General features: G+C 39.1%; 1 protein-coding gene across 7 annotated transcripts in view; it reads right to left on the reverse strand.

The window, feature by feature from the left end:
- Positions 1–23442, reverse strand: part of CUL2 (cullin 2) — a 120992-nt gene that overhangs the window by 71994 nt on the left and 25556 nt on the right. For 2 of the 7 annotated variants that reach the window (XM_059911696.1, XM_059911687.1), the window contains exon 1: positions 10482–10611. The exons of 1 other annotated variant lie outside the window; for it this stretch is intronic. The gene's annotated coding sequence lies outside the window, so the exon portion shown is untranslated. Of the gene's footprint in view, positions 1–10211; positions 10403–10481; positions 10612–23442 lie in introns of those variants that run through there. 4 more of the 7 variants (XM_059911654.1, XM_059911671.1, XM_059911662.1 and 1 more) reach the window with 3 other exon arrangements.

A 23442-nucleotide genomic window follows, 5' to 3' on the forward strand; every position in this document is an offset into this window, starting at 1 on the left:
TGTGAAAGGGGTGAAAGAGGTCAAAAGGTATAAACTTCTAGTTATAAAATAAGTCATGGGGCTGTAACGTATACAACATGGTGACTACTGTTAATGATACCCAAATTGCATATTTGAGCTTGTTAAAAGAGTAAATCTTAAAAGTTTTCATCACAAGAAAAAAAATTTGTAACTATGTATGGTGACAGATATTAACTACATTTACTATAGGCATCATTTGTAATATATACAAATATCGAATCATTACGTTGTCCACCTGAAACTAATATAATGCTATATATCAACTATACCTCAATAAAAAATTTTTAAAAAGAAAAGCCACAGTGTAGGAGAAAATATTTGTAAAATATTTATCTGATACAGGACACACACACACACACACACACACACACACACACACACAAAGGACTGGTACTTAGAATATATAAAGAACTCTCAAAGCTCAATCAAAAGAAAACATACAACTCAACTAATAAATGGCCAAAAGACCCAAATGGAAAGTTCAGAAATACTGATAACAAGTAAGCACATAAAAAGATGCTCAACATCATTAGTCATTAGGGAAAGGCATATTAAAACTTCAACAAGATACCACTATACACTTATTAGAATGGCTCAAAAATTCTGACAGTATCAAATGCAGATGAGGACATGGAGCAACTGAAACTCTCATTTGCTGCAGGTGGGAATTTAAAATGAAATAACCACTTGGGCAGTTTCTATTAAAATTAAGCATACACTTCTCATGTGACCCAGCAATCCCATTCCTGGCTATTTATAGATGAGAAATGAAGACAGACATTTACAGAAAAACCTAAACACAAAATTTTAGAGCACCTTTATTCATAACTACCAAAACCCAGAAACTCAAATGTGCCATCAACTAGTGAATGGAAAACAAAATGTGGTGCTTTCACACAATGGTGTACTATTCAGCATTAAAATGGAACAAATCACTGATATGTGGACAACAATGGATGATTCTCAAAAGCATTATGCTAAGTGAAAGCAGACAGACTCATTAGGCTACGTATTGTATGGTTGCTGAAAAAGGCAAAAATATAAGGACATACATCAGATCACTGGTTGTCAGAGACTCAGGATGGACTACAAAGGAGCAAACAGGAAACTTATGGGGTGATAAAATATTCTATACCTTGATTGTGGTGGTGGTTACGTGACCATATAAATTTGTCAAAATTCGAAGAACTGTGTATCTTTTTAGGGTGAATATTACTATGTGTAAGTTATACCTCAATAAACCTGACCCCTCAAACTCAACATGTCCATCCATTTCCAGTATTTCACATCTTAATAAATATTATCATACATCTAGCTCAAGGTAGAAATTTTATTAATCATTCTTGATTTCTCTCTTACTCTCCTCTTCAAATCAATCAATAAGTCCTGTCAACCCTATCTTCTAACCATTTCTTGAATCCAACCACTACTTCCCATTCCCACTGACATCACCCTAATCCAGACCACCACCTCTCACCCAACTACTGCCTCCTAAATGAGCCACCTGTATCCTCTTTTGGCCCCTTGTTACATTCCAAATACTGTGGCCAATGTAAGCTTTCCAAAAATGCAAGTCTGATAATATCATACCCTCTGCTTACAATTCTTCAAAGACTTTTAACTTACAATCCTTATTATCTATCAATTATCATTTAAGAAAAAATAAAACTTCTCTGTGCTTTCTTAATTTATCACTGACTACCCATGAAAGTCAATAAATACTTTATTACTAATATTCTGACAACAAAGACTTTTAAATCGGTTACCAGTTCTAAGAGAATAGCTAGGTAACCCAAGGTAAAGATGAAAATAAAGAAGCAATCAGGAAAATCAAATTGATAAGCTACCTAGATTTCTGATAGCAATGTTCTAAAATCTCTTTTGCTTTTTAAGTTTTTCTCCTCACACACATACCTCACTCCTCAGAACACTGAAAGGTGATCTGTCACTAACCTTTCCTTTCTCCTGAAAATCTTAATTTTCCAGTGAGTTTTAGGTACCGACGTTGAAAGAGCTCCAAAATAACATGGTACTGCCCCAAAGTATGATGTGTTAACACAGCCTAACAAAATTCCCACCCCAAAAATGTTTAAAAAACAAAGTTACTAGTAATAGCAGAAATACAAAAGATATAACTTTGCAAAGATCAGAAGGATTTTAATTTGGAGTGATACTGTGTAGTTCTTCACTTAGACATTTTTCATACAAAGAAGTGACTTGGATAATTACATTTCAGCAGGTAAAGCAGTAACAGAATCTCAAAACATTCCATTTTAAGTCTAGAACTGACATTGGTGCATAATTATTTTATTTGAAATATAAATTTTAGTAAAATGTATAACCATGTTTAACATACTGATCAGTATGACTACAGCTTAACTACTGATAAACATTTCAGTTGCCTTCCAAAAGTATAATTATCAATAATGTAAATGGCTAAACGCTTCAAGTTGTGAGTCTCTTTTTAGTTAAAAAAACAAAACACAACCAAAAAACTAACAAATGATAATTTTTTATTTCAGTATTGATCAGTACCAGCAATAAAAATTTGGCATTCCAAAAATTACCAAAAAGATATAATACTGGGGCCTAAAAAAATTTCAGGTAAGTCAACATACCATAGTTAGTTTTCAAAATGACATTCAGGGGGCTTATTGAGCAGGTTATATTCTAAATACACAAAATAAGGAAAATACTTAAGACCCAATCAAAGAGCATTATTAACTTTGCAATATTTTCCATTTCAAGGGCTGTCTCTAGTGTACACTGACCAAAAATGCTACCACGATTGCATATGAAAATAAGCTCCAAGAATGCAGCTAAACACTTTCATCTTACTGCACTGAATGTGTGACCCATTAGCTATAGCCAAGAGGTACCTTTGTTAGTTGGAGGCTTAGGGTACAAAGCTTACTGTTGCAATGAGGTTTGACACACACAGCTCCACAGCACAAATGTCATCTCCATCACATGACTTTCCTACTTAAGAATTTCTAGTAGTATGCTTAAAAAAAAAAAAAAAAAGGAGGGGGCTTCCCTGGTGGCGCAGTGGTTGAGAATCTGCCTGCCAATGCAGGGGACACGGGTTCAAGCCCTGGTCTGGGAAGATCCCATATGCCGCGGAGCGACTAGGCCCGTGAGCCACAATTGCTGAGCCTGCGCGTCTGGAGCCTGAGCTCCGCCAACAAGAGAGGCCGCGATAGTGAGAGGCCCGCGCGCTGCGATGAAGAGTGGCCCCCACTTGCCGCAACTAGAGAAAGCCCTCGCACAGAAACGAAGACCCAACACAGCCATACATAAATAAATAAAATTAAAAAGAAAAAAAAGGATACCTCTTGACGACTTGGTAAAAAAGAAAAAAAAAAAAAGGAGGAAATTGGTGTAAAAAACATTGGTGTAAAGAGAAATACAGCAGTCTGTCATCCCAGTTGGCAAAATGTACAGTGCAGGATGAAAACCTCAGTCTCAAAAAAAGGGAAGGGGGACAGTGGTAAGTAGGGAATGTATTTATAATACAACAAAGAAGTTACAGAAGACATTTGCTTCCAAAATAAAGCTAATTTGACCAGAATTAAAGACCCTTCTCTCCTCAATGAACTTGAGACTCTCCCACACAGGCATTATTTCTTTCCAAGTTTTCACATCGCTCCCATCAGCATGAAGTTTAAAGTCTTCTTCACTTGCTTTCTCACTTTTTTCCATTTTTAACAATCTAGGCAAGGAATCTAAGATACCAACTAGCCTTAAAAAAAAAATTCTTATATATGTATCAGGGATGAGTTAGAGAACCTGAATTTGTCTGAGTCTCTCATGGGTAGGCAAGCCCAGTTTGGCATGCAGGCTAGACAAGGCTATGACCAATAAGCGTTTTCACAAATAATCCAAACATTAAGATTGCATTTTTTTTCTAGGCCTGACCTTCTATCCAAATATTAAAAAGGGTTACTCTAATTATCCTCTCTTTGCACAATCCAATGACTTGCAATATTTGTTATCCTATTCTGAGAGCTAAATTAAGTCACATATATCTAAAAACCTTGGATTCATTATTTTGGTAACTTTATACTACATACATTATTATGACTATTAGAAAAGTATGCTCTATTTCTGTCAGAAAATAGTAGTCATAAATAAAAGGGGACAGCTAGTGTAAATGCTATAGTGCTTGACTGGAATCAGAGTTATCAGTATGAACTCATGGTTTTTAACACACACACAAATATAAAAAGATATAGAAATAAACATAGATGTTTGTGTATGCATGGATTAGTATACATATATAGTTCTAGCTCTGCTCATTGAGCGGGCCTAGGAACAATGACACCCCAGTGGCAACGAACACACAGAGCATCCAGATCTTGGTTTCTAGATACCATTCTCCAACAGAAGGAGCCAGAGCTTGGAGAAGTGATTGGTTCCAGGGCTGCAGCAAGGAAAATATGAGCCTGGACATCTTATGATGCCAGAAAATAGGAAGTGCTTTCCTAAAGAGGATGGGGGATGTCCAAAAGACAAAGAGCCAACCTGAAAGCCACAGTGGAACAATCTGAGCGATAAAATAAATAATGATAGAATTAGATTATAAACCATAGAGTAAAACAAATATCTATGACTCAACACTGATACAAACAAATTACTGAATCAACAAATATGGAGAAGGGACAGTTCTCCCTTATAGAAGAATTCCAATTAATAAGTGTAGAAGGAAATGAGAAAAATATAAAATTGCCATCAGGTGAACACTACTATAATAATTATTACAAGCAAGAACTACCAAAGGATGCTGCAATGAATGGGCAAAAATTTGAGAACAGGATTTCTGCACAGTTTCAATCTCCCCCAAGATATCCAGTAATTACAAAGAGAAAAACAGTAACTTTACAAGCAGAGAAATTTAACAGACATGACCTTAATGAGAGTCAATATCACCTCTAATAGGATATACTGACACCCTGTATCCTGTGATGTGACGCACTGAGTAGGACTCAGTATCACTTCTCTAGTATTCCTGCCAAAAATGTACAACCTCAATCTAACTATGAGAAAACATAAGACAAACCAAAGTTGAGAGACATTCTACAAAATAACTGACCACACTCATCACAAGCATGAAGGTGATGGAAGATGAGAAAAGACTATCACAGATCAGAAGAGCCTAGGGAGACACATGCTAAAGGCTGTGTCTGATCCTGGATTGAATCTTGAAAGAGGTAAAGGACATTACAGGAAAAACTGGTGAGATTCAAATAAGGTCCGTAGTTTAATTAACAGTATTGTACCAGTGTTAATTTTCCTCATTTTGATCATTGTGCTCTGGTTACGTAAGCTGTTAACATTACAAAAAGCTGGGGGAAAAGTATACTTGAGCTCTCTGTACTATTTGTGCAACTTCTCTGCAAGTCTAAAATTACTCCATTTAAAAAAATTGGGGGGACTTCCCTGGTGGTCCAGGGGTTAAGAATCCACACTTCCACTGCAGGGGGCACAGGTTCGAAAATTCCACATGCTGCACAGTGCAGTCAAAACTAAATAAATAAATAAATAAAATTTTAAGTATCCTCTACTTTTTTTCAACTGAAGTAAAACAAAGTTGAGAAATTCAAGAAATATCTATACAGGGTAAATCCAACATTTCACTATTTGAAAAGCAACCAACATTGGAACAGGACTTAAGTCATTGAGTTAATAGATATTTATTAAGTATTTAAAATATTCAGACCTCTCTCTACCAGGTACTAGAGATGCTGCCTTCAAGAAGCATACAGCTGATAAGAGAAACAAAAATGATAAACTATTAGCCTGATTGATGAAAAATTCTGACACATACACAATCAGGCTATAATCCAATGATTAAATAACAACAGTAACATCATTTACAATGTTAAAGTATATAAATGGAAATCCCTTGGATAACTAAAATCTTCAAATAGGACATTAACATCTATACATTTACAGAGTTTAAGCAAGCTTAATACGTTCACCACACGTTTCTTAGTAATTAGTGTCTAATGCTTCAAAAAGAAATATTAAATATTTTCTACCAAAGATTATATTTCTCCAACCTAGAAACTAGCTGCTTACTTATCTCAGACAAAAAAGAAAAAAAAGGACGTAACAGTAACAAAAATAACCACAAGAATCAAACTGAACAAAACAGTTCATGAATCAAGAACAATCTCAGAAAAAAAAGAGGTAGATCAGTTTACATAGGAAGTTATCTGGCTAAAGACAGCTAACTGAAAATCAAAATGCCAACCAATATAAAAAGTATTATAAATTCAGTAGAGAACACAATAAGTCTGGATTTTTTAATTCTTCAAAATAACAAAGCTTAAAGCAACTTACAGAATATTCCATCTCCCCTCCTCCAGGTCAATCAACAGGGTTTAACTGCACCCAAAAGTTGTTGCAGATGCTAATATCATGATCTTAACACTACTCATTGTCTCAAAATTTTTAAGAATCAAAGGAACTTCACTGTTCTAGTATCTCCAACAGGCCTTTCCAAATACACAGTAGTAACATAGTTTGAATCTATATACAGATCTTCTTCAACTTAAGATCAGGTTACATCCCACTAAACCCATCGGAAGTTAAAAATATCGTTAGGTTGAAATGCATTTAATATACCTAACCTACGAACATCATAGCTTAGCTTAGCCTACCTTAAACGTGCTCAGGACACTTACATGAGTCCACGGTTGGGCAAAATCATCTAACACAAAGCCTACTTTATAATAAAGTGTTGAATATCTCATGTAATTTTTTGACTACTGTACTGAAAGTGAAAAACAGAATGGTTGTATGGGCACAGAATGATTGTAAGTATATTGGTTGTTCACCCTCGTAATTGCTAGGCTGACTGGGATCTGAGGCTCACTGCCCAGCATCACAAGATTATCATACTCCATATTGCTAGCCCAAGAAAAGACCAAAATTCAAAATTCAAAGTATGGTTTCTACTGAATGCATATCACTTTTGTACCATGATAAAGTTGAAAAATTGTAAGTCAAACCATCGTAAATCGGGGAAGGTCTGTAATCTTTAAGATAATAACACAAGGATTATGCTAACATCTGCAATGCAATAGAAACATTACTGTTAAGATTCAAACCCAGGCAAAGAGCCAGATCACTCTGAACAGATAGTTTGATTATTAACTGGTTACTGAGAGAGAATTCAGTCATACATCTCAAGTATCAATAACTTCTTATGTCTCATGATAACATTCCAAATTTCTGCTTGTTTTTCTAAGATTTAACATCAGCAAGACAAACTTCAAAATATTAACATTCAAGGGCTTGATCTTGTCATTAATTTACTTGAATTTAACTGACAGTACATATATGAAAACGCTGCTTTCAATCATAATCAAACTTTTTTTTAGCATATAAAGAAAACAGGCAGATAAGGTGAAACACACACACACACAAACAGCGCAAACTTCTATAAAAAGCCTTACAAAAATAACAGCTCTTTAAACAACTCCACATTTGCAGGTTCCAAACTCAAAGAGCGCCGGGACCAAATCATAAAATGTTGCAGTGCCCCATGATTGTCTCCTCTTCTTTCTACATTCTTTCTTTAGGTGGTCTCATACTGCTTCATAACTTTTAAATACTATTTAATACTCTTAAAAATACAAGGTGTCAAAGCAAGGAAAGTATGCTTCCACTTCTGCCGAGTGGGGAGAAGAATCTACACACATTTGCCTACATGTGCACAAAATATATCTTTGGAAAGATGAGTAAGAAACCACTAACATATTTGGCCTTGACAAAAACTGCAGGGAAAGAAATAAGGGAGATTTTCATTCTATATCCCATCAAACATTTCAAATTCTGAATCAGGTGAATGTAGTTTCTATGCAAACATAATTATAATAAACCAACAGATAAAGGCGGATGACTCCCCATCTCTTTCTCTCACTAGAATTTAAATTCGACGAAGGCAGAGATTTTTGTCTATTTTTTCACTACTATACATCCCCACTGCCTAGTCCACAGCTAGTACTTGAAAAATATTTGATGAATGAACGAAGGACTCCCTAACCTCTCCACTAAATTCCAGACGTGTATATCCAATTGCCTGCTTCTCCCCTCCACATGAACATCTAACAGGTCCTATGTAACATGTCCCCTCCAACCCTATCCCCATATAACAACCTGCCTCCCTCACTTCTTCCCCATCTCAATATGTGGCATCACCATGCTCCATGTAAAGCCCCAAACCCAGGAGTCACCCATGTCCCAACCAACTGCATTCCCATCCAACCATGCCAAATCACTACTTTTAACTATAAAATATATCTCAAAATCTTTTTTACTTGACACCAGTCACTACTCAAATCTGCCACAGCCTTCCTCACTGGTATCCCTGCTATTCTCTTATCCAATCTCCTTCACAGTCAGATTGTAAACCAGACCATATCACTCCTAGCTTCACAAAAAGGGAATAGCTTTTCAATGTACTTTAAGAATAAAAGCCAAACAAACTCCTTTGGATAACAGACCTCACATGACCTGACCTCTGGCTACCACCTAACCTCTTCACTCTCATGAGGGTCCCAGCCCACCTTCACTGAGTTTCTTTCAATTTGCCGAACCCAAGCTTGAAACCACCTCTAGGGATTTCCATTTACTGTTCCCTCAGACAGGAACACTCTTCCCTCAGACTTCCAAAGGCTAAATCCTTCCCACTTTTCAGGTATCAGGTCAAAAGTCACCTCAGACAGGTCTTTCCTGACCACAGCATCTGAAGCAGTCTGTCCCGGTCACTACCACAACTCCCTATTTTACTTCCTTTACAGCACTTATGATTCTCTGAAATTGCTTTTATTTCTTAATTACTTTCTGACTTTCCCTTACCTCCCAGAATTGAAGCTCCGGGAAAGCAGAAATTTCACGTGTCTTGTTTATGGTTGTATCCCTAATGCTTCCAGTAATGCTTGGCATACGAATCAGGTGCTTAATAAATATTGAACTGTTAGACAAGGCAAAACTGACTTTAAAGAAGGTCCACAGCATTTAATTTAGTGACAGACTGGTGAAGATAAAAAACATGAATAAACTACCTTTCCACATAAAACACTGAAAAAAATCACCAAAGGGTGGAGAGTGAAGTAAGAGTATTTCAGATGCATGTGAACATTCAAAGACACACATACTTCGTGCATGCACACTATAGAGATGTTCCCCCAACTTATAAACAGCATCTGGGGTGGGGGGAAGATTAACTCAAAACACTGTGTACGTCTGCTATTTCATCTCTGACTCTTTTGGAAGGGTCTTCCAAACACTATATTTGGGCAAAAGAGGCAAAATATAAACAATTTGTTCAACTGTCTGTCTTGGAAAGAACTGTGAGATTGTAAAAAGGAGGGAGCAGTCTTTTGAGTGTTTTTAAATGCCTATTACGTAGTCGGAAGTAAATGAGAACTAAGTGATTATTTCCCATACCTTACTATGAGTGTAGATTTGGGACAGGTCTAGCTCAAAGATGCTTACACTGTAAAGTCAAACAGTCTGTAGCGAATATTAATAGTTCTTATCTTATTATCAAAATTTTAACTTCCAAGGTACTGTCCTTCAACTGGTAATAGTAATCCCTGGGGAAAGGAGAGGATTTAACTGTAACAACAGCCAGCAACTCGCAAATGTTTTATGTACATGCACGTATTTGCGGGGTGATGGGGAATGGTGCAGACTCCCTGGTGTGTTAACTAAGTGCTCTTAGGAGAGTCTAAGGATCTAATTTCACCAAACCCTAAGTGGTGAGACAGGTCTAGCATGCACATAGGACACTACTCCCCAGAGCTATCAATCTTCGCTGTCTGCGGAAACAAAAGTGAAAATACTCGTAGTAAGGATATAAGAGACTGATGCCGCCCCCCCCCCCACCCCGGCCCCAGCAAACACACAGAGCTCAGTGCCCGCGTGAGGACGTAAATAAGCAGAGAACACGCACTCGCACCTTCCCTCCCTAGGAGGAAAATGAGGCCGAGGGAGGGGCGGCCAAGACCGGCTTGGGAGGCCCGGGATGCAGTCCGGGGGCGGCCGGGCTCCGGGGCTGGCGCTCCTGGAGCCGGGGTCACCCACAGGACACCCCGTCCCCAGCCGCCCCTCCATCCCTCCCCTCCCCCTCCGTGCCCCCAACTCCTCTCCCCGCCCCAGCCCCGCCACCCACTAACCGGGAAGGGAAGTTTCCCGGTGCCCGCAGCCGGCTCCGGGCCTTCAGCGGGTTACCTGCTGCAGAGGCGGGACGCGGGGCAGGGGCCAGGGGTGGGAGACAGCCCGAGGGCGCGCAGGACGAAGCCCGGCGAGGAGGGTGGGCGGCGGCGGCTGTCAGCTCCGTCCCTGCTCACCGCGCTGCCATTACTGCGCGCAGGCGCCTCCCCGCCGGCCGCCGCCACCGCCGAGAAGGGGGGGGGCCCGGGCCGGGGCCGCGGCCGGGCGCTCACCTGCCGCCGCGGGAACACTGCAGAGCTCCCGGATGGGACGGCGCGGTGGGAAGCGGAGAGGGGAGAAGGGCGGGCGGGCTATGCGAGCTGTGAAACAACTGTCCTCCGCTGCCTGGCTTTCCCGACACGCCCTCGGGGCTCCTCTTCCGCGGCCTCCGACCCCCCCTGTGCCGGCGATGGTAGAGTCCGCATACGGCGAGTGCCGAGGGCCGCTCTTGTGCGATCGCGGAAGGCCGCGGGACCCGTGCTCCGAGCGGCTGCGAGCGGCGCCCGCTGCCCACGAGCCCTCGCTGTTCGCTGAGCTGGGGACCGGGGACCCCCAAGTTAGGGACTGCTGATAACAGTGTGTCAGAAAAGTGGTCTCAGCACAAGGATTTATCCCTTGAGTTCTTTCAGCACTATGTGAACATTCTGATACACCACCATCTCCTTGCCACCTACTTCTATGGGCTTTTCAAAAGATCAAAATGTATTAGCAAAATTAGTTTCCTCGGACATATTCTTTTTGTAGTAAGTTTTTATCTGTAGCCATTCTGAGACATAAATGTGTATTTTCAGTAGAGGCCCGTCTCTTCACAGCCGTGACCCCAACTCCCCGCCTCCCCGCACCTGTCAGTCCAAGGGTTTCCTCGCATACAATTTCTAAGGGTGATGTTGACAAAAGTGCAGACGCACCCATCACCTCCTAGTACACACAACACCGCAGGGAACAAAAGCCTGGCTTTATTCCTTATCAGCCTTTCGTATCTACAAGATCTCAGAAGTCAGAGTCTAGTCTTCTTTGTGCGTTCTGAGCAAGCCTTTCCCTTCCAACACTCTTTTCTTCAAACTATTTGGACCAGTCCTTTAAGGCCCACTTAAAATGCTGTCTCCCGACCTGATAAGTCCCACCGGTCTTTCTCCTCTTCTAATCTGCCTCTCGCTGCACTTGAAGTCCGCAGCCCTTCTTTTAAGAAAGTTATTATTATATGCTAAATTCAATTCCATTATATGACCTGTTTTCTCACATGTTCTCCTTCTAATTCAGCAATTCTAAGTGTGATCCCCAGACCTCTGGAAATCTCCAAGAGCTTTTTAGGGGTCCCAATGTTAAAAACAATCTTCGTTGTAAATGACATGTTCTTTGTCTTTTTTTCTGGGTTCACATAACACAGCTGACATCGCCTCAGCAGGGGTCAAGAGGGTGGCACAGGGAATTCCCTGGCGGTCCCATGGTTAGGACTCAGCCCTTTCACTACCGTGGGCCTGCGTTGGATTCCCGGTAGGGGAACTAAGATTCCCCCCAAGCCCGGCGGCAGGACGAGAAAAAAAAAAAGAGGGTAGTACAAAACTATCCCGCTGGTCGTTGCATTGCTCCCACACTCTCCCGGTCTGTTTTTGTTTTTTTAATTTAGGAATATCCTGGATGAAGTAGTAAAAAATATGAGTTTTTTAAAATTCAATCCTGAGTACACGTCTTTCTAACATTGTGAGGGAAAAAACGTGAAGCACACATACACTCTTGCTGTATACCAAAGTAGCAATGGTCGTCTTGAAGAAAAACACTTGAGCGGCTGACTTGAGAGCTGAACTAGCTGTTTTTCATGGAGTGCCATTTTTCCTTGAAAGAACAGTTGACAGAAAAACTAATGTTACTCTGACTTGGGCATTGACACATTTCTCCAAAATGAATAAAGTGAGCCTAACACTTCAAGCAAAACAACTGACAGTATTTGTTGCCAATGATAAAATGTAGCTTCCCAGTGAAATTTGGAAAATTTATGTCAACACTGTCAATGGAAATAATCAATAAACAATCTATAATCGGAATAGAAAAGAGTTTTCTTCCAGCCAAACTGAGAACTATAGTCCGGGAGAAACAGCTTCCAGAAGCACCTGAATTGTGTTCCTCCAGGCTCAAAAATGGGGGAAGCTGATATGGGCAAAACCCACAAAGTTACCTAAGTTGTTTGTGAAGACTTAGGATTGGAACTAGCAAAAAATAAGGATGCTTGTTAGGTAAGAATTGGTTGGGGTCCAAAACGGTTGCAGAGTTCAAACGGGAGACCTTGAGACCATAAGGTTGCAGCTGTCAGCTGCTAGAAGATATTGTTTTGAGAACTGCTGGTGTTTTCCTTGATTCAGAAAATTCAAGTTCTCAGTGCTGCAATAATATGTCTGAAACCATATCCACAGTGGCAACCAGGCTCCATTTTGAATGCCTGAACCACAATTACTCCATTTTGATTTTTTTAATGCATTCTTTTCTTTAATGGTTAAAGCAGATGTACAATGTATGTTTGACTGGTCATAAGACAGGCTGTTCCTTTTTTTTTTTTTTTTTAAGATTGAAATCTGAGTTTATTTTTTTAAAATATGCATGGCAAAAATACCATAAAAGTAGAAATGACAAACTGTACACATACATTTCTTTTTTTCTTTTGAATTTTTGAATTTTATTTTATTTATTTTTTTATACAGCAGGTTCTTATTAGTCATCCATTTTATACATATTAGTCTATACATGTCAATCTCAGTCTCCCAATTCATCCCACCACCACCCCACCCCTATCCCCCCCGGTGTCCATATGTTTGTTCTCTACATCTGTGTCTCTATTTCTGCCCTGCAAACCGGTTCATCTCTACCATTTTTCTAGGTTCCACATACATGCATTAACGTACGATATTTGTTTTTCTCTTTCTGACTTACTTCACTCTGTATGACAGTCTCTAGATCCATCCACATCTCTACAAATGACCCAATTTCGTTCCTTTTTATGGCTGAGTAATATTCCATTGTATATATGTAGCACATCTTCTCTACCCATTTGTCTGTCGATGGGCATTTAGGTTGCTTCCATGACCAGGCTATTGTAAATACTGCTACAATGAACATTGGGGTGCATGTGTCTTTTTGAATTATGGTTTTCTCTGGGTATATGCCCAGTAGTGGGATTGCTGGATCATATGGTAATTCTATTTTTAGTTTTTTAAGGAACCTCCATACTGTTCTCCATAGTGGCTGTATCAATTCACATTCCCACCAACAGTGCAAGAGGGTTCCCTTTTCTCCACACCCTCTCCAGCATTTGTTGTTTGTAGATTTTCTGATGATGCCCATTCTAACTGGTGTGAGGTGATACCTCCTTGTAGTTTTGATTTGCCTTTCTCTAATAATTAGTGATGTTGAGCAACTTTTCACGTGCTTCTTGGCCATCTGTATGTCTTCTTTGGAGAAATGTCTATTTAGGTTTTCTGCCCATTTTTGGATTGGGTTGTTTGTTTTTTTAATATTGAGCTGCATGAGCTGTTTATATATTTTGGAGATTAATCCTTTGTCCATTGACTCATTTGCAAATATTTTCTCCCATTCTGAGGGTTGTCTTTTTGTCTTCTTTATGGTTTCTCTTGCTGTGTAAAAGCTTTGAAGTTTCATTAGGTCCCATTTGTTTATTTTTGTTTTTATTTCCATTACTCTAGGAGGTGGATCAAAAAAGATCTTGCTGTGATTTATGTCAAAGAGTGTTCTTCCTATGTTTTCCTCTAAGAGTTTTATAGTGTCCAGTCTTACATTTAGGTCTCTAATCCATTTTGAGTTTATTTTTGTGTATGGTGTTAGGGAGTGTTCTAATTTCATTCTTTTACATGTAGCTGTCCAGTTTTCCCAGCACCACTTATTGAAGAGACTGTCTTTTCTCCATTGTATATCCTTGCCTCCTTTGTCATAGATTAGTTGACCACAGGTGCGTGGGTTTATCTCTGAGCTTTCTATCCTGTTCCATTGATCTAGATTTCTGTTTTTGTGCCAGTACCATATTGTCTTGATTACTGTAGCTTTGCAGTATAGTCTAAAGTCAGGGAGTCTGATTCCTCCAGCTCCATTTTTTCCCCTCAAGACTGCTTTGGCTATTTGGGGTCCTTTGTGTCTCCATACAAATTTTAAGATTTTTTTGTTCTAGTTCCATAAAAAATGCCATTGGTAAATTGATAGGGATTGCATTGAATCTGTAGATTGCTTTGGGCAGTATAGTCATTTTCACAATATTGATTCTTCCAATCCAAGAACATGGTATATCTTTCCATGTGTTTGTATCATCTTTAATTTCTTTCATCAGTGTCTTATAGTTTTCTGCATACAGGTCGTTTGTCTCCCTAGGTAGGTTTATTTCTAGGTATTTTATTCTTTTCCTTGCAATGGTAAATGGGATTGTTTCCTTAATTTCTGTTTCTGATCTTTCATTGTTAGTGTATAGGAATGCAAGAGATTTCTGTGCATTAATTTTGTATCCTGCAACTTTACCAAATTCAATGTTTAGCTCTAGTAGTTTTCTGGTGGCATCTTTAGGATTCTCTACGTATAGTATCATGTCATCTGCAAACAGTGACAGCTTTACTTCTTCTTTTCCAATTTGGATTCCTTTTATTTCTTTTTCTTCTCTGACTGCTGTGGCTAGGACTTCCAAAACTATGTTGAATAATAGTGGTGAGAGTGGACATCCTTGTCTTGTTCCTGATCTTAGAGGAAATGCTTTCAGGTTTTCACCATTTCATTGAGATGATGTTTGCTGTGGGTTTGTCGTATATGGCCTTTATTATGTTAAAGTAGGTTCCCTCTATGCCCACTTTCTGGAGAGGTTTTATCATAAACGTGTGTTGAATTTTGTCAAAAGCTTTTTCTGCATCTGTTGAGATGATCATATGGTTTTTCTTCTTCAATTTGTTAATATGGTGTATCACATAGATTGATTTGTGTATATTGAAGAATCCTTGCATCCCTGGGATAAATCCTGCTTGATCATGGTGTATGAACCTTTTAATGTGTTGTTGGATTCTGTTTGCTAGTATTTTGTTGAGGATTTTTGCATCTATATTCATCAGTGATATTGGTCTGTAATTTTCTTTTTTTGTAGTATCTTTGTCTGGTTTTGGTATCAGGGTGATGGTGGCCTCATAGAATGAGTTTGGAAGTGTTCCTTCCTCTGCAATCTTTTGGAAGAGTTTGAGAAGGATGGGTGTTAGCTCTTCTCTAAATGTTTGATAGAATTCACCTGTGAAGCCATCTGGTCCTGGACTTTTGTTGGAAGATTTTTTATCACAGTTTCGATTTCATTACTTGTGATTGGTCTGTTCATATTTTCTATTTCTTCCTGGTTCAGTCTTGGAAGGTTACACCTTTCTAAGAATTTGTCGATTTCTTCCAGGTTGTCTATTTTATTGGCATAGAGTTGCTTGTAGTAGTCTCTTAGGATGCTCTGTATTTCTGCAGTGTCTGTTGTAACTTCTCCTTTTTCATTTCTAATTTTATTGATTTGAGTCCTCTCGCTCTTTTTCTTGATGAGTCTGGCTAATGGTTTATCAATTTTGTTTCTCTTCTCAAAGAACAAGCTTTTAGTTTTATTGATCTTTGCTATTGTTTTCTTTGTTTCTATTTCATTTATTTCTGCTCTGATCTTTATGATTTCTTTCCTTCTGCTAAGTTTGGGTTTTGTTTGTTCTTCTTTCTCTAGTTCCTTTAGGTGTAAGGTTAGATTGTTTATTTGAGATGTTTGTTGTTTCTTGACGTAGGCTTGTATTGCTATAAACTTCCCTCTTAGAACTGCTTTTGTTGCATCCCATAAGTTTTGGATCGTCATGTTTTCTTTGTCATTTGTCTCTAGGTATTTTTTGATCTCCTCTTTGATTTCTTCAGTGATCTCTTGGTTATTTAGTAACGTATTGTTTAGCCTCCATGTGTTTGTCTTTTTTTTTTTTTTTCATGTGTTTGTCTTTTTTACGGCTTTTTCTCTGTAATTGATTTCTAATCTCACAGCGTTGTGGTCAGAAAAGATGCTTAATATGATTTCAATTTTCTTAAATTTACTGAGGCTTGATTTGTGACCCAAGATGTGATCTATCCTGGAGAATGTTCCGTGTACACTTGAGAAGAAAGTGTAATCTTCTGTTTTTGAATGGAATGTCCTATAAATATCAATTAAATCTATCTGGCCTCTTGTGTCATTTAAAGCTTGTGTTTCCTTATTAATTTTCTGTTTGGATGATCTGTCCATTGGTGTAAGTGAGGTGTTAACGTCCCCCAGTATTACTGTGTTACTGTTGATTTCCCCTTTTAGAGCTGTTAGCAGTTGCCTTATGTATTGTGGTGCTCCTATGTTCGGTGCATATATATTTATAATTGTTATATCTTCTTCTTGGATTGATCCCTTGATCATTATGTAGTGTCCTTCCTTGTCTCTTGTAACATTCTTTATTTTAAAGTCTATTTTAGGGGCTTCCCTGGTTGTGCAGTGGTAAAGAATCTGCCTGCCAATGCAGGGGACACGGGTTCAAACCCTGGTGTGGGATGATCCCACATGCCGCGGAGCAGCTAAGCCCGTGCACCACAACTACTGAGCCTGCACTCTAGAGCCTGTGAGCCACAACTACTGAGCCCACGTGCCACAACTACTGAAGCCCACATACCCAGGGCCCGTGCTCTGCAACAAGAGAATCCACTGCAACGAGAAGCCCACGCACTGCAATGAAGAGTAGCCCCACTTTCCGCAACTAGAAAAAGCCCATGCACAGCAACAAAGACCAAACACAGCCATAAATAAATAAATAAATAATTTTTTAAAAAAATAAAAATAAAGTCTATTTTATCAGATATGAGTATTGCTATTCCAGTTTTCTTTTGATTTCCATTTGCATGGAATATCTTTTTCCATCCCCTCACTTTCAGTCTGTATGTGTCCCTAGGTCTGAAGTGGGTCTCTTGTAGACAGCATATATATGGGTCTTGTTTTTGTATCCCTTCAGCTAGCCTGTGTCTTTTGGTTGGAGCATTTAATCCATTCACGTTTAAGGTAATTATTGATATGTATGTTCCTATTACCATTTTCTTAATTGTTTTGGATTTGTTTTTGTAGGTCCTTTTCTTCTCTTGTGTTTCCCACTTAGAGAAGTTCCTTTAGCATTTGTTGTAGAACTGGTTTAGTGGTGCTGAATTCTCTTAGCTTTTGCTTGTCTGTAAAGCTTTTGATTTCTCCAACGAATCTAAATGAGATCCTTGCCGGGTAGAGTAATCTTGGTTGTAGGTTCTTCCCTTTCATCACTTTAAGTATATCATGCCACTCCCTTCTGGCTTGGAGAGTTTCTGCTGAGAAATCAGCTGTTAACCTTATGGGAGTTCCCTTGTATGTTTTTTGTCATTTTTCCCTTGCTGCTTTCAATAATTTTTCTTTGTCTTTAATTTTTGCCAATTTGATTACTATGTGTCTCGGCATGTTTCTCCTTGGGTTTATCCTGTATGGGACTCTCTGCGCTTCCTGGACTTGGGTGGCTATTTCCTTTCCCATGTTAGGGAAGTTTTCGACTATAATCTCTTCAAATATTTTCTCTGGTCCTTTCTCTCCCTCTTCTCCTTCTGGGACCCCTATAATGCAAATGTTGTTGTGTTTAATGTTGTCCCAGAGGTCTCTTAGGTTGTCTTCATTTCTTTTCATTCTTTTTTCTTTATTCTGTTCCGCGGCAGTGAATTCCACCATTCTGTCTTCCAGGTCACTTATTCGTTCTTCTGCCTCAGTTATTCTGTTATTGATTCCTTCTAGTGTATTTTTCATTTCAGTTATTGTGTTGTTCATCTCTGTTTGTTTGTTCTTTAATTCTTCTAGGTCTTTGTTAAATATTTCTTGCATCTTCTTGATCTTTGCCTCCATTCTTTTTCTGAGGTCCTGGATCATCTTCACTATCATTATTCTGAATTCTTTTTCTGGAAGGTTGCCTATCTCCACTTCATTTAGTTGTTTTTCTGGGGTTTTATCTTGTTCCTTCATCTGGTACATAGCCCTCTGCCTTTTCATCTTGTCTATCTTTCTGTGAATGTGGTTTTTGTTCCACAGGCTGCAGGATTGTAGTTCTTCTTGCTTCTGCTGTCTGCCCTCTGGTGGATGAGGCTATCTAAGAGGCTTGTGCAAGTTTCCTGATGGGAGGGACTGGTGGTGGGTAGAGCTGGGTGTTGCTCTGGTGGGCAGAGCTCAGTAAAACTTTAATCTGCTTGTCTGCTGATGGGTGGGGCTGGGTTCCCTTCCTGTTGGTTGTTTGGCCTGAAGCAACCCAACACTGGAGCCTATCCAGCTCTTTGGTGAGGCTAATGGCGGACTCTGGGAGGGCTCACACCAAGGGGTACTTCCCAGAACTTCTGCTGCCAGTGTCCTTGTCCCCACAGTGAGACACAACCACCCCCCGCCTCACAGGAGACCCTCCAACACTAGCAGGTAGGTCTGGTTCAGTCTCCTATGCCGTCACTGCTCCTTCCCCCTGCATCCTGATGTGCACACTACTTTGTGTGTGCCATCCAAGAGTGGAGTCTCTGTTTCCCCCAGTCCTGTCAAAGTCCTGCAATCAAATCCTGCTAGCCTTCAAAGTCTGATTCTCTAGGAATTCCTCCTCCCGTTGCCGGACCCGCAGGTTGGGAAGCCTGACGTGGGGCTCAGAACCTTCACTCCAGTGGGTGGACTTCTGTGGTATAAGTGTTCTCCAGTTTGTGAGTCACCCACCTAGCAGTTATGGGATTTGATTTTATTGTGGTTGCACCCCTCCCACCGTCTCACTGTGGCTTCTCCTTTGTCTTTGGATGTGGGGTATCTTTTTTGGTGAGTTCCAGTGTCTTTCTGTCGATGATTGTTCAGCAGTTAGTTGTGATTCCCAGTGCTCTCGCAATAGGGAATGAGAGCACGTCCTTCTACTCCGCCATCTTGAACCAATCTCCAAGACAGCCTGTTCTAGTTAGCCTAAAGTTCAAGCCAAATCATGTATAAGCCGGAATGTTTTCACCATACCTCAATACGTGAAAATGTCTTCTATCACTGCCATGAGCTTGACATCTTAAAGACTTTTCTGGGGGCTTCCCTGGTGGCACAGTGGTTGAGAGTCTGCCTGCTAATGCAGGGGACACGGGTTCGAGACCTGGTCTGGGAGGATCCCACATGCCGCGGAGCAACTGGGCCCGTGAGCCACAACTGCTGAGCCTGCGCGTCTGGAGCCTGTGCCCCGCAACGGGAGGGGCCTCGATAGTGAGAGGTCCGCGCACCGCGATGAGGAGTGGCCCCCACTTGCCGCAACTGGAGAAAGCCCTCGCACGAAGCGAAGACCCAACACTGCTAAAAATAAATAAATAAATAAATAAATAAATAGAGTAGCTATTAATTTAAAAAAAAGACTTTTCTGATGAGACTGTAGCACTATTAATGGTCGTGATTTTTTGATACTGTATGATGAGATATCTCAACGTATGGAAGATGTACATGACACAGTGAACCAATATTTTCCAAATGACCAATGCAGGACATTTCAAAATCATGCATGGTTAAAAGATTGATTCAAAGTGAAAGGTAGACCAATGGATAGATAGGGGTGTGTGTGTCTGTGTTTACACATATATAAAAAACAGAGTACAAAACATTACCTGATATGGTTTCAGATTTTCATTGCAACTAACCTTTAAGAAACGTCCACCTGTCAAATTTTCTGTAGTATCAGAGAAGAATATCCACAATTACCCAAAAAGACTATTAAATTCTTCTCCTAAGACCACCTATTTTCTTCATATACCTCAATCATAGGGAATCTAGCTATCTTTTATTAAGCCAGATTTAAAGAGAAACACAAAAACAGAAAGCAATACAATTCTTCTCACTAAAAGAATGAAAACTCAAAGAATTTCTTTTATTTTGGAAAAGGTGATTATTTTTCATAAAGACATGCAGTTTATGTTAAAATGTGTTGGTTTTTTAAAATTAATAATTAAGTGTTTTTAATTTCTGTTTTGAATTCTAATATGGGAACTAGTGCTAGATATCACCCACATAAACATAGCTCTTTGAGTTCCTCAATAATATTTAAGAGTGTAAAGTGGTCCAGGGACCAGAATTTTGAAAACAGTTGCCCTGAACTCATGAAGCACCTCTGCTCTCACCATTTTCCTTGCAAACTCTAGCTGGAGGTGTGGATTAACACAGAGAGTGCCAAAGATGAATCACTGTAACACTCCTCCATTCTAAATGCTAGAGACCTTTCTAGAATTTATATCTTACCCAACCTGGGTAATAGGGAAATTACATTTCTAAAAAAGTTATAGCATATAAAGCCCTAATATTAAGTTGAGATTACTTCGTCATTCCAGAAAAAAAAAAAAAAAAGTATCCTTTCTAGTCAACCCTTCAAGACACTGCTTTAAGCAATACTTGGCCTTTACCTCCAAACCAAACCTCAAACCCTAGTTCATCTCTGAGTCCTCTCCTTTTACTTTTTAGCAAAAGCTACATATATTACTTTAAAAATGTATTTTGGCTTTCTGTAATGTTTATTGAATTCCTTTATTTTTTTCCAATTTCAAAAGTAATAAATGCTCTTTTGTTAAAAAAAAAAAAACCTACCAGTATTACAGAAATAGATAAACATGTTTAGGTTGATAAATATTCCTCAGGATTTTTTAATGAATATGATTAAATATGTTTACACAAATCAGATCATATAACAATAGATATGTTACTTTGTAGCCAGCTCCCTTCACTTCAAAATCTTTCTGATTTTGGTCCTTTTGAGAACACTTAAATAATCCTTAGACAGGTAAAGTAACTTATAAATTAATATTTAAAGAGGTAAATTAATGAAAAACATTTTAAGTAGAATACCTTAAAATGTCATTACATAACTCAGTAAACAAAGTATGTCTATTTCTATTCATTTTCCAATTGTGAGTGGACATAGTTTCCTCTTTCAAAATTTTCCAAGTTCATTTCATAATCTGCAAATAGTACCTACTATTTGAGGTGCCCAACCAGAATCATTTTCTGTCCTTCTAAGCTTCCTTTATAGACATGAAACCCAAAGACCCCTGGTTTCTCTGGGACTTATGATTTCAAATAATTTGTCTCATTTTTATAATCTACATACTAAATCTGAATCATTTTTTCTTAAACCTTTACTGGAAATTTGCATTTCATGCTACATCATTTATTAAAACATTTTTCAATCTTTTGTTCCTAGTAAACTAAAAAAGAAAAAGAGATTGAAGAACAGTTTTTATGTTTGGAATAGCTAATTAAGGAGCTGTTTTGTGCTTATAAAAGTGCAAGGTTCCTCTTTGGAGAAACATCTGCCTTAGGGCTAGGGCAGGAAATGTATAAGATGAGCCTGGAACATCTTGTAGTGTAGTGTAAGAAAGTAAGGAAGTGCTCAAAAATAAAAACATCCACACTGATAGGAATATGTCAAAGGGCACAGGAGCCGACCGAAAGAGCTCCCATCAGCCAAAGCTTGAACAATGTGAGCAAGAAAATAAAGGAGTCAAAGATTATAATCCACAGGATACAGTAAATATCCATGGGTCCATACTAATATAAATGAATGACTGAACAAAGTATTACGTGAGAGGGAAGAAACAATCTCGTGCAGGAGAATTCCAAATAAATTATGTAGGTATTCCATCTAAAGAAAGGGGAGCATAAGTCCCCACTGCTTAAGTATAGACCAGGAAAAGTGACTTCCTTCCAAAGAATACAGTACAAAAAGGGAATTTAAAAGAGTAACTTTACAGTGGAGAATCCTGACAAATGTCACATCAGGCAGATGATTAAGGTCAACATTAAAAATGGTAACTCACTGCTGATAGTATGTCCCCTTGATGTGATGTGATGAGGCTGGTACTTTACACCTGTGATCTTCCTCCCCAAAACTTAAAATTCCAGTCTAATCATGAGAAAAATTCCAATAGAGGGGCATTCTACAAAATACCTGACCAGAAGTCCTCAAAACTGTCAAGGTCATCAAAAACAAGGTAAGTCCTATCTCAATAAATCTGAAAGAAAAAAACAAACAGAAAAACAAAAACAAACAAGCAAAAACAAGGTAAGTCTGAGAAACTGTCACAGCCAAGAGGAAACATGGCTGCTGAATGTAATATGGGGTTTCTGGAGATGATCCTGGAACAGAAAAAGGACATTAGGGGGACTTCCCTGGCAGTCCAGTGGTTAAGACTCCACGCTTTCAGTGCAGAGGACGCGGGTTCAATCCCTGGTCTGGGAACTAGGATCCAACATGCCACGCGGTGCAGCCAAAAAAAAAAAAAAAAAAAAGAAAGAGAAAAAAGAAAAAGGACATCAGGTAAAAACTAAGGAAATTTGAAACATATGGATTATATGGATATATAATAATGTATCAAAATACATTCATTAATTGTAACAAATGTGCCCTCTCAATGTAAGATGTTAATAGGGAAAACTGGGGGTGAAGGGAGAGAGGATGAAGGAACTCTATTACCTGCTCAATTTCTGTGTAAATCTAAAACTATTCTAAAAAATAAAGTCTGTTAATTTTAAAAAACGTCATTTAACTGTACACTTAAAAAAAGAAAAAGTCCAGGGTCTCTAATCAGAAAAGCTGAGAGCCCATAAGAGTTTTCCATGTGGGAAGGTGGAACCAGATGCAAAGTTTACATCTATGCCTCTCCTAGACAATTCTGGTTGAAAGCTATTTAAAAAGAAAAGGAAAAGTATCCTCTTTTATTTATTTATTTTATATAAATATATTTATTTACTTATTTATTTTTCACTGCGTTGGGTCTTCGTTGTTGTGCACAGGCTTTCTCTAGTTGCAGTGAGCAGGGGCTACTCTTCCTTGCGGTGCGCGGGCTTCGCATTGCGGTGGCTTCTCTTGTTGGGGAGCACAGGCTCTAGGGCACTCAGGCTCAGTAGTTGTGGCGCACAGGCTTAGCTGCTCCGTGGCATGTGGGATCTCCCTGGACTAGGGCTCGAACCCATGTCCCCTTCTTTGGCAGGTGGATTCTGAACCACTGTGCCCCCAGGGAAGTCCTCCTCTTTTCAATTAAAAAAAAAAAATTACCTATGAATCCTTTATATTTCTTTGCAGTCACATTCAGACAGGTAATTTAAGAAGATCAAAGCTGTGTTGAAAGAGAGCTCATTTCAAAGAAACACCCCACAAC

This window comes from Balaenoptera ricei, chromosome 2 (genome assembly GCF_028023285.1).
Source record: "Balaenoptera ricei isolate mBalRic1 chromosome 2, mBalRic1.hap2, whole genome shotgun sequence".
Classification (NCBI taxonomy): domain Eukaryota; kingdom Metazoa; phylum Chordata; class Mammalia; order Artiodactyla; family Balaenopteridae; genus Balaenoptera; species Balaenoptera ricei.